This window comes from Oncorhynchus keta, chromosome 27 (genome assembly GCF_023373465.1).
Source record: "Oncorhynchus keta strain PuntledgeMale-10-30-2019 chromosome 27, Oket_V2, whole genome shotgun sequence".
NCBI lineage: Eukaryota > Metazoa > Chordata > Actinopteri > Salmoniformes > Salmonidae > Oncorhynchus > Oncorhynchus keta.
In genome coordinates this window covers 34,389,204-34,402,374 of record NC_068447.1, presented here as the reverse complement: position 1 = coordinate 34,402,374, position 13,171 = coordinate 34,389,204, and positions in this window count along the sequence as shown.

The window sequence follows — 13,171 nt, the reverse complement described above, 5'->3', positions numbered from 1 at the left end:
CTGTTGTTCCGGGATTGATTTGCACTTTTCACACCAAAGACTGTTCATCTTTAGGAGACTGAATGAGTCTCCTTCCTGAGCGGTTTGACGGTTGCATGGTCCCATGGTGTGTATACTTGTGTACTATTGTTTGTACAGATGAGCATGGTATCTTCAGGCATTTGGAAATTGCTCCCAAGGATGAACCAGACTTGCGGAGGACTATAATTTTTCTTCTGAGGTCTTGGCTGATTTCTTTTGATATTCCCATGATATCAAGCAAAGAGGCACTGAGTTTGAAGGTAGGCCTTGAAATACATCCACAGGTACACATTCAATTGATTCAAATTATGTAAATTAGCCAAATAGCTTCTAAAGCCATGACATCATTTTCTGGAATTTTCCAAGCTGTTTAAAGGCACAGTCAACTTAGTGTATGTAAACTTCTGACCCACTGGAATTGTGACAGTGAATTATAAGTGAAATAATCTGTCTGTAAACAATTGTTGGAAAAATGACTTGCGTCATGCACAAAACAGATGTCCTAACCAACTTGCCAAAACTATATAGTTTGTTAAAAATAGGTCAAAACTGATGGCCTCCCGGGTGGCGCAGTGGTTAAGGGCACTGTACATCAGATGTGCCATCAGAGATTCTGGGTTCGCGCCCAGGCTCTGTCGTAATCTGGAGGTCGACGCACAATTGGCCTAGTGTCGTCCAGGTTAGGGAGGGTTTGGCCGGTAGGGATATCTTTGTCTCATCGCGCACCAGCGACTCCTGTGGTGTGCGCTAACCAAGGTTGCCAGGTGCACGGTGTTTCCTCCGATGGTGCGGCTGGCTTCCGGGTTGGATGGGCGCTGTGTTAAGAAGCAGTGCGGCTTGGTTGGGCTGTGTATCGGAAGACGCATGAGTTTCAACCTTCGTCCTTCCCGAGGCCGTACGGGAGTTGTAGCGATGAGACAAGATAGTAGCTACTAACAATTGGATACCACGAAATTGGGGAGAAAAAGGGGTAAAATTCAACAACAAAAAAACACACAAAAAAAGGGTCAAAACTTGAGAAAAAGGAAGACGTTCTCCAGGAGACGGTGGAGGACATGGAAGATGTGGTTTTGAGCTGACCGGGAAGAGATGAGGATGTAGACAAACAAATCGGTTCAACATGCCTCAGAGCACATCATTGACCGGGGCCTGGAACTCTGCGGGAGCATTGGTCCACTTCCCGTATCAAACCAGATGGTAGGCATTCCGAAGATCCAACTCGGAGAAGATGGTTGCCCCCTGAAGAGGCTCGAAAGCTGAGGAGATGAGTGGTCTCCCGGTAACGTTTTTTAACTGTAATGTCATTGAGACCCCGGTAGTCGATACACAGATGCAAGGTCTTGTCCTTCTCCAAAAAGAAAGAAGAACCCTGCACCGGTGAGGGAGGAAGAGGGACGATTCCTACCCTCACCGCCTGGGGGGCGGCCCGTCAGAAAGTCCAGGACCCAGTTGCACAGGGTGAGGTCGAGACTCAGGGTCTCGAGCTTAATGACGAGCTTGGAGGGTACTATGGTGTTAATTAAATGCCGAGCTGTAATTGATGAACAGCATTCTTGTAAAGATGGGTTAGGGCAGTGTGCAGTGTGATTGTGTCGTTTGTGGACCTATTGTGTCGGTAAGCAAATTGGAGTGGGTCTAGGGTGTCAGGTAGGGTAGAGGTGATATGATCCTTGACTAGTCTCTCTAAACACTTCATGATGACGGAAGTGAGTGCTACAGGGTGATGGTAACTGAGCCAAATTACTTTAGCTTTCTTGGGAACATGAACAATGGTGGCCCTCTTGAAGCATGTGGGAACAGCAGACTGGGATAGAGATTGATTGAATATGTCCGTAAACACACCAGCCTGCTGGTCTGCGCATGCTCTGAGGACACGCATGCTCTGAGTCTAGGGATGCCGTCTGGGTTAACACGTTTAAATATTTTACTCACATTGGCCGCGGTAAAGGAGAGCCTGCAGGTTTTGGTCGTGGGCCGTGTCAGTGTAGTGGGCCGTGCATCGTGCACTCACCAATGCACTTGCTAATAAACTCGCTCACCAAATCAGCATATACATCAATGTTGTCTGAGGCGATCTAGAACAAATCCCAGTCCACGTGATTGAAGCATTCTTGAAGCATTCTTGAAGCATGGAATCCGATTTGTCAGACCAGCGTTGAACAGACCTGAGCATGGGCGTTTCTTGTTTTAGTGTCTATCTATAGGCTGGGAGCAACAAAATGGAGTCGTGGTCAGAATTGCTTTAAGGAGGGCGAGGGAGGGCTTTGTATGCATCGCGGAAGTTAGAGTAGCAATGACCCAGAATGCTGCCAGCCCGGGTAGCACATTCAATATGCTGATAACATTTAGGGAGCCTTGTTTTCAGATTAGCTTTGTTAAAATCCCCAGCTACAATAAATGCATCCTCAGGATATACGGTTTCCAGTTTACATAGAGCCCAATGAAGTTCTTTCAGGGCCTGCTTGGGGGGGATATACACAGCTGTGATTATAATCAAAGAGAATTCTCTTGGTAGATAATGCAGTCGGCATTTGATTGTAAGGAATTCTAGGTCAGGTGAACAAAAGGACTTGAGTTCCTGTATGTTATGATCAAACCACAACCCGGTAAATCATACACCCCGGCCCTTCTTACGAGAGAGATGTTTGTTTCTGTCGGCGCGATGCGTGAAGAAACCGGGTGGCTGTACCGACTCTGATGACATATCGAGTGAGCCATGTTTCCATGAAACAGAGAATGTTACAATCTGATGTCTCTCTGGAAGGCAACCCTTGCTCGAATTTCATCTACCTTGTTGTCAAGAGACTGGACATTGGCGAGTAGTATACTCGGGAGCGGTGAGCGATGTGCCCATCTATTGAGCCTGACCAGAAGACCGCTCCATCTGCCCCTTCTGCGGCGCCATTGTTTTGGGTCCCCTACTGGGATCCAATCCATTGTCCTGGGTGGTGGACCAAGCAGAGAATCCGCTTTGGGAAAGTTGTATTCCAGGTCGTAATGTTGGTAAGTTGACGTTGCTCTTATATCCAATAGTTCTTCCCGGCTGTATGTAATAAGACTTAAGATTCTGGGGTAACAATGTAAGAAATAATACATTAAAAAATAAATACTGCATAGTTTCCCAAGAACGCGAAGCGACCATCTGTCGGCGCCATCATACCAGGAGGGTGTGACACTAGGGCTGATTAAGGTTTTACTACAAAGCATTAGATGGAATTGCTACTACTTATCTCTTAGGTTTGTTTGTGCCATATTTACCAATGCGTAAGCTACGGTCACAAGACGCAAGCCACTTTCTTGTTCTAAGAATTTCCTAGAAAACAGCTGGAGGCTTTCTCCTATAGAGATCCATTTTTATGATGGGGTTGAGGTCAGGTGTCTGTGCAGTCAAGTTCTTCCACACCGTTCAACAAACCATTTCTGTATGGACCTCACTTTGTGCACAGGGGCATTGTCATGCTGAAACGAGAAAGGGTCTTCCCCAAACTGTTGCCACAAAGTTGGAAACACAGAATTGCTTAGAATGTCATTGTATGCTGTAGCGTTAACTTTTTTCCCACTGGAACTAAGGGGTCTAGCCTGAACCATGAAAAACAGCCTCAGACCATTATTCCTCCTGCCAGATGGCACTATGCATTCGGGCAGGTAGCATTCTCCTGGCATCCGCCAAACCTAGATTTGTCCGTTGGACTGCCAGATGGTGAAGCGTGAGTCATCACTCCAGAGTGACTCCAGTTTCACTGCTCCAGAGTCCAATGGCAGCAAGCTTAATACTACTCCAGCTGTTGCTTGGCATTGCGTATGGTGATTTTATGCTTGTGTGTGGTTGCTCGGCTATGGAAACCCATTTCATGAAGCTCGCGACAAACAGTTCATGTGCTGACGTTTTTTCCAGAGGCAGTTTGGAACTCAGTAGTGAGTATTGCAAATGAGGACAGACAATTTATGCGCTTCAGCAACAGGAAATCCAGTTCTGTGAGCTTGTGTGGCCTACCACTTTACGGCTGAGTCGTTGTTGCTCCTAGACATTTCCACTTCACAATAACAGCCCTTACAGCTCTAGCAGGGCAGAAATTTGATGAACTGACTTTTTGGAAAGGTGGCGTCTTAGGACAGTGCCACGTAGAAAGTCACTGACTTTCATTTTACTGCCAATGTTTTCGAGATTACATGTCTGTGTGCTCAATTTCATACACCTGTTAGCTATGGGTGTGGCTGAAATAATCCTTAAAATTAGTGGATTTGGCTATCTAAATACTTTTGGGTTGTCCACACTTTTTTTCAGTTTATACATACCGGTACGCAAAAAAAATGTCATGACTGCCAATACTGCAATTCTAAATGGTAAATCAATGAAGTGAAAGCTACGTACAGTCACCCTAAATTCAGACGGATTCATCCTAGAAATGTCTCTACAAAATTGGAGGCTGCTATTGCTGTAAGGATGAGACAATTAGTAAAAGAAAACACTGCCCTACATATTTAGACAGTGAAGAAATGTTTTCAAAATAAACTCTACACTCCTGCGTTTTGGATTTGGGATCAAATGTTTCATATGAAGTGACAGTTCAGAATGTCACCTTTCATTTCAGGGTATTTCATATGGTTTAGAAATTAAATCACATATCTAGTTTCCCCATTTGAAGGGGTCTTTTTTTCTTAAGTATTTGGACAAATTCACTTAGTGTATAAAAGTAGTCAAAAGTGTATTATTATACATAGTGTCTGATGGTCTGCATGGACCGCCATTGGCCTAGGCCTACATCGTGTGGGGTTTAATGAGCCAAATTAAGTATTTCCCCTGTGGAAGAACAATTATATGGGATGTACAGTACAGTGCATTTGGAAAGTATTCAGACCCCTTCACTTTCCCCACATTTTGTTATGTTACAGCATATTTATACACTGGATTCAATTACATTTGTTCCTCATCAATCTACACAGAATACCCCATAATGACAAAGCAAAAACAGGTTTAAAAATGTTTGCAAATTTATTTAAAATAAGAAACAGAAATACCTTCTTTACATAAGTATTCAGACTATGCTATGAGACCCGAAATTGAGCTCAGGTGCATCCTGTTTCCATGGATCATCCTTGAGCTGTTTCTACAATATGATTGGAGTCCACCTGTGGGAAATTCAATTGATTGGACATGATTTGGAAAGGCACACATACCTGTCTATATAAGGTCCCACAGTTGACTGTGCATGTCAGATCAAAAACAAAGCCATGATGTCGAAGGAATTGTCTCGGAGCGCTACAGACAGGATTGTCTCAAGGCATACATCTGGGGAAGATTACCAAAACATTTCTGCAGCATTGAAGGTCTGCAAGAACACAGTGGCCTCCATCATTCTTAAAACGGAAGACGTTTGGAACCACCAAGACTCCTCCTAGAGCTGGAAGTTTGCCATAAATGCACCTGAAGGACTCAGACCATTAGAAACCATGGTCGAACTCTTTGGCCTGAATGCCAAGCGTCACGTCTGAAGGAAACCTGGCACCATCCATCAATTACTGTGAAGCGTGGTGGCAGCATCATGTTGTGGGGATGTTTTTCAGAAACTCCACAAATACAAGTGTGCCTAGCGTAATACCAAAGAAGAGTCAAGGCTGTTATCGCTGCCAAAGTTGCGTCAACAAAGCACTTAGTAAAGGGTCTGAATACTAATGTAAATGTGATTTCAGTTTTTATTTTTAATACATTTTCAAAAATCTCTAAAAAAAGTTATTGCTTTGTCATTATGGGGTATTGTGTGTTGATTGGGGGTACATGTAATCCATTTTAGAATAAGGTAACAAAATGTGGAAAAAGTGAAGGAGTCTGAATATTTTCTGAATGCACTGTATGCTACCAAATAAGGCCAAATCTACTCCCATGTGGGTAATTGATAGACAATGTTTTGACCCTCAGGTCTTCATTAGGTCTCATTCTGTACTGAAGGGGGAAACCGGGACAAAAGTAACTCTTATTACTCAGAGATCGATAGAAACACCACATGACAAACAGTACATGTCCTCTACCCAGGGTTTTAGAAGTGGGAAGGACATAAATCAATATTGTGCTGCACCTTTAACCAATAGCCTAACAAATTAACAACTCTTACAAAGTAAAAAGACATTTGATTGTCTTTAATTAAGACATTCTATATAAAATGCCAGCCAGCCCGCATGCCCATCCCCCACCAGTCCAGTCAAGAACTCAACTCTCCCCAACACAACTTCCTTCCCATGTTGGTTTTTTAATGTCTCAAGGAAATGTTTGGAAAAGAAAAGTTAAACAAAACACACATTCACCGTTTTACTTGCACGGTCACCCCATCCTGTCCCTAGGGGTTCACCCCCCTGCATCGTCCTAACACACCCCACTCAGCTTTAGGATCTTAGTGAAACATTCATTATTGGTTCAGGTGTGTTAGGCCAGAGTGTCAACCAACAGTACAGCAGGCCCCAAGGCCAGGACTGAGCAGCCCAGCAGCTAGGGATTGTCTAAATAGGTATCTCCCCTGGCGTGGGCATGATTTCAATACAGACTCCTTTTATCTTACTGTATATCATATAAAGGCATCCATACCTTATGAAAGTTGCACAGTATACCCTTAATCTTATAATAAATCAAATCTAATGATACATAATTTTACATTTCTGCCAATCATTGTGGGAGGATAACCAAACTTACTATTAAATGACGGTGCACAATTGTCCCAGCATCGTCCGGGTTTGGCCGGTGTAGGCCGTCATTGTAAATAATAATTTGTTCTCAACTGACTTGCCTAGTTAAATAGGCAATGCATTTCTTAGCCGCTATAAATGCTAGGTTAGACCGTTTTATCTGATAAGTCTCCAGTACATTTCAAGACAAACAAAAACAGGGTGAATCTGTTGACATGCTTAGACAAATGAAAATAACCTTTGACAGAATTCAGCCAGCCTTCACAAGACCACAACATATGCAAATATGTCCTCTTTTGTGTTTTACACCTCCATCTGAATAATTACATTTGTGTGCATAATATTCAGTTTCACTGGCATATAGTACGTTCTACTATAGTCTTCAACTACGGTAGTGTATGTCTGAGATTACATGAACATTCTAACATGTCTGTATGCATTCCTCAACATCAATAGCGTCTCCCAGGTCGTCCTCACATTTTTATTTGACGTGTTTTGTGTCGTCAGTGAAAGCCTCTATCAACCCTTGATACAGTTTGGAAATCAACTTGAGGTTTGTCAGACTGCCTTCAAATAGTTGTGATCTTTGAAGCTTCTTGCATGTCCAGTATTTGCTGCACAGAGAATGTAAATGGTACATCATCCAGGCTGTATCACAACCGGCCGTGATTGAGAGTCCCATAGGGAGGCACACAATTGGCCCAGCGTTGTCTGGGTTTGGCAGGTGTAGGCCGTCATTGTAAATAAGAATTTGTTCTTAACTGACTTGCCTAGTTAAATAAAGGTTACATTTCAAATTAAAAGTGTTGTATCTGCATAAATTCACCACAGCTCCGCCACAGACTGATCTTCCCTGGCTGCCCGACTCTGATGAGACCCCTGTACCCATCTGATCCTGCTCAGATGAGGCATGAGAAATAATTACATTGGTGTACATTTATACATCATATTATCCAAGAATAGAATCAAATGAGACAATAATTGAAATGACCATTATTCACAGATCCCAGACTGTAGTCTACCCATCAACTCAAGATAGAATTTTGTATCCATTCACTGATTGTTATAATATACTGCAAAATTCACCTGAGCTCTGTAGACTGGTTCTCTGGCTGTCTGACCCTGTAGGGACACCTGTCACCATCTGATCCAGCTATGATGAGCATAGTGTTGTGTACTGACTGTGCAGAATGACAGTGAAGCCTGTAGAACTGTTTATACTGTGTCAGTGTGAATATTAGGGAATTAGCTTGAGAAACTGACAGATCCATATAACATTGTTATACTGACTAATAAAAACTCACGTTGTGCTTAAAAAAATGTCAGAATATCAGTCTTCAATCATTTGGTCGCTGGTTTCATTTGGGTTGTTATCGTGTGAACACTATAAATGATTAAATTGAATATGGATTGCACTTACCTGGGGTATAGTATGATTGATAAGTATGATTGATATTCATGTGTGCATGGTTATTATTGGCATTGAGCATGACCTTTCTCCTTTGATGAGGTCATCACCCAGATTCAGATCTGTACAATGCAACTCTACCACTTGTTTAGTGGGCTGTATCATTTAGCTGTTTCTGTACACCTTTTATTTCTTAGGTTGAAAGTAAAGGAAAGTAATATTTAAATGCGTGTGGGCATTCCTTGTCAAGTTACTACACAGGTCTATTGTGATTGGGACAAAAATAATAGCTGAAGTTTGTGAGCTAGGTAGCTAGCTAACATTAACCAACTTTAGGCCAGCTCTGCTAGCTAATGGTACATCAAATTTACTTATGTTGAAATGGGAGAAAACAAATGCTACAAAACATTTCCATACACACAACAGCTGTTAAATTCTGCTACCTGATAGAGCCAGAGGCTAGTTAGAGCTGAACTGGCTGTCGTAGCTGCTAACTAGCTAACTAGCTGCTACTAGTTCATTCACTTCAGTAGAGAGGGCATTAAACATTAGTTAACATAACATCAGGTACACTAGTAGCTCAGCACTGGGAGTATTTATTTTTTCTTTTTTCTGCCGAACAGAAGTTACCTTGCCAGCTAGATCAGTCAACCAAAGAGTAAACGGTTCCTGCTTGCTTTTACAACTCAGAGAAAAAGCGCAACACAGACAGCAGCTGCTTCTGTTCATCTCTCCGGTGCTGGTCCAATACGGCAGACTTTCTGAACGCTCTGTGGTGTCTGTGCGGTCCTAAATCCAGCTGGCTGTAAATGAAAAACAGCCTACCCGTCCCCTCTGAAAGTTGCACCCCTGCCTCTATCATTAGCAACTGTCATTTAATTTCTAGGGTGAATTAGTTTAAATATATCAAAAACAGAACTACCGAAACCTTACTTTTGTACCTGCCAGCGGGGCGGGAGTAAAACAAAACAGATTATTTGTCACACGTTGAATACAACAGACGTAGACCTTACTGTGAAATGCTTACTTACAAGCCCTTAACCAACAATGCAGTTATAAAATTGAGTTAAGAAAATACACTAAAGTAAAAACTAAAACAAAAAGTAACAAAAAAATAACAATTACAAGACTATAAAGAGGGGGGTACCAGCACTGAGTCAATGTGCAGGGGTAAAAGCTAGTCAAGGTCAAATGTAAATGTAGGTAGGGGTAAGGTGACTAACAGAGGGGGAGTGTCAATGTTAATAGTCCGGGTGGCCATTTGATTAATTGTTCAGCAGTCTTATGACTTGGGGGTAGAAGCTGTTAAGGAGCCTTTTGGACCTAAACGGTAAGTCACAAATCTTGTGATATTTTGATGTCTGACCTTTGGCCTTAGATCCCGTTCTAGTATCAATCTCTACAATACGTCAAATGGCACACAGGGAACACTGCTGTAGTAGAGGTCTTCCTCAAACGTCATATCATTATAGTCTGGGACCCTCACTGAGGTGATTAAACTCCTTGTCAACAGCTTCTCTTTTGTATCCTGGTGACAGTATGTTAACTCCATGGTAACTTGACGCAGTTGCCATGGTAGTGGTAGGCTACATCAAGCTATTCCCCATGATCAAAACCAGGAAAGTGGGCTTCTTTTCTCATGGCCTCCACAAGGTGGTGGTATGACACTGATTCTGCAGCCATTTGAAATAAGACCCAATGACTTTGGTTGGGAAACCAAAATCTCAATCTGCACGAATTTCCTTTCCAGCAATACACTAATTTGACCAGAATGGTGTTGAAAAACAAAAACGCTCACTTTAATAAGGAATTTGCATGATTTCAGAGCTTCCTTTAGAATGATATGCTACATGTTCTTCATGTAATGTCCTTGTTGGATGTTATATAACTAATGTGAATACTTTTTGCTTGTCACCAACAAACAGCACCTGTTACTGAAGGTTTTCATGACTTAATGATCAGGTAATCTATTAGTTGTAACACTGCCAGGACACACTACAGAAATTATTTAAAGACTGGTAATCAATATCTCGAAATTGACAAATCTAAGTCCTATTGGTCCCTCAGATGTCCCTACAATGTGCTTTACACTTGAACATACAGGACAGGAAATGAACTGTCGTGAGAATTTCACATTTCTGCTGCCCAGTGACGTGAGCCTACCAGACGAGGTAAATGTATTTTATGCTCGCTTTGAGGCAAGGAAAACTGAAGCATGCATGAGAGCACCAGCTGTTCCGGATGACAGTGTGAGCAAGACCTTTAAACTGGTCAACATTCACAAGGCCGTGGAGCCAGACAGATTACTAGCACGTGTACTCAGAATGCACGGACCAACTGGCAAGTGTCTACACTGACATTTTCAGCCTCTCCCTGACCGAGTCTGTAATACCTACTTGTTTCAAGCAGACCAAAGTCACTGTGCCCAAGAAAGCGAAGATAATCTTCCTAAATGACTACTGCCCTGCAGCTCTCACGTTGGTAGCCATGAAGTGCTTTGAAAGGCTGGTCATGGCTCACATCAACACCATCATCCCGGAAACCCTAAACCCACTCCAATTTGCATTCCACCCCAAGGGAACCACAGATGACACAATCTCAATAGCACTCCACATTGCCCTTTCCCACCTGGACAAAAGGAACACCGATGTGAGAACGCTGTTTATTGACTACAGCTCAGTGTTCAACACCATAGTGCCCACAAAGCTTATCACTAAGCTAAGGACCCTTGGACTAAACACCTCCCTATGCAACTGGATCCTGGATTTCCTGACAGACCAATCCCTGTTCACCTATGACTGCGTGGCCAAGCACGACTCCATCACCATCATTAAGTTTGCTGACGACACAGTGGTAGGCCTGATCACCGACAACAATGAGACAGCCTATAGGGAGGAGGTCCAGGACAATAACCTCTCCCTCAACGTGAGCAAAACAAAAGAGCTGATCATGAACTACAGGAAAAGAAGGGCCAAACACGCCCCCATTCACATCGATGGGGCTGTAGTGGAGCTGGTCGAGAGTTGCGAGTTCCTTGGTGTCCACATCACCAACAAATTATCATGGTCCAAAGACAACAAGACAGGCATGAAGAGGGTACGACAACACCTTTTCCCCTCAGGAGACTGAAAAGATTTGGCATGGATCCCCCAGATCCTCAAAAAGTTCTACAGCTGCACCATCGAGAGCATCCTGACAGGTTGCATCACTGCCTGGTATGGCAACTGCTCAGCATCCGACCGTAAGGCTCTACAGAGGCTAGAGTGCCCAGTACATCACTGGGGCCATGCTTCCTGCCATCCAGGACCTACAGTATATGCTAGGTGGTATCAGTGGAAGGCAGACATTTTTTTCCAGACTCCAGTCACCCAAGTCATAGACTGTTCTCTCTGCTACCACACGAGAAGTTGTACCAGAGCGCCAAGTCTAGGTCCAAAAGGCTCCTTAACAGCTTCTACCTCCAAGTCATAAGACTGCTGAACCATTAATCAAATGGCCACCCGGACTATTTACATAGACACCCCCCACCCTACTTCTCTTTGTTTTTACACTGCTGCTACTCGCTGTTTATTATCTATGCATAGTCAATTTACCCCTACCTACATGCACAAATTCTCTCAACTAACCTGTATCCCCGGACATTGACTCGGTACCCCCTGTATATAGCCTCGTTATTGTTATTTTATTGTGGTGCTTTTGATAGAATTTTTACTTTAGTTTATTTAGTAAATTTTTTCTTAACTGTATTTCTTGAACTGTATTGTTGGTTAAGGGCTTGTAAGTAAGCATTTCATGGTAAGGTCTACCTACACCTGTTGTAGTCGGAGCATGTGACAAAACATTTTATTTCTCCGTTTTGTGTTATCATTGAATAGCTGCAAAATGGCAAGATTTATAAAAAATAAAAAATAAAAATTGGAGAGCATGTAAACACAAAACACCAAGGTAGTCTTGATGTTTGTAAAGCTGAAGAAAATAATTCCATTGAATTTCAGCAGTGTATTGCACTTTTCCTTTCCAATATTTCCATTCAGTGGTTCTTTCATTTGCGGGCTGTGAGTGGGGGTACTTCACGATGAGATGGCAAGGCTATCTCGCTGAAAGTAAATGAAAAAGCTTCTTTGGAAAGATGTGTGCCTGTCATCCATTGATTGACACCAAGCAACTGCAACAAGAAGCAAAAGCTTAAAACCATCTGACCTATTATCTCACATGCTTTCAGTGTTGATGAATCATATGCGACGCTATCATACACTGCCTTACCATCTCTGATGCTACACTATCATACACTGCCTTACCATCTCTGATGCTACACTATCATACACTGCCTTACCATCTCTGATGCTACACTATCATACACTGCCTTACCATCTCTGATGCTACACTATCATACACTGCCTTACCATCTCTGATGCTACACTATCATACACTGCCTTACCATCTCTGATGCTACACTATCATACACTGCCTTACCATCTCTGATGCTTCACTATCGTACACTGCCTTACCATCTCTGATGCTACACTATCATACACTGCCTTACCATCTCTGATGCTTCACTATCATACACTGCCTTACCATCTCTGATGCTACACTATCATACACTGCCTTACCATCTCTGATGCTACACTATCATACACTGCCTTACCATCTCTGATGCTACACTATCATACACTGCCTTACCATCTCTGATGCTACACTATCATACACTGCCTTACCATCTCTGATGCTACACTATCATACACTGCCTTACCATCTCTGATGCTACACTATCATACACTGCCTTACCATCTCTGATGCTACACTATCATACACTGCCTTACCATCTCTGATGCTACACTATCATACACTGCCTTACCATCTCTGATGCTACACTATCATACACTGCCTTACCATCTCTGATGCTACACTATCATACACTGTCTTACCATCTCTGATGCTACACTATCATACACTGCCTTACCATCTCTGATGCTCTCTTCGGTCCATGGCCTGTAAAACAATCCCTTGACCCACTTATATACACATACCACTCTGATCTCTTATCTTCAGAACAGCTGTTACCTT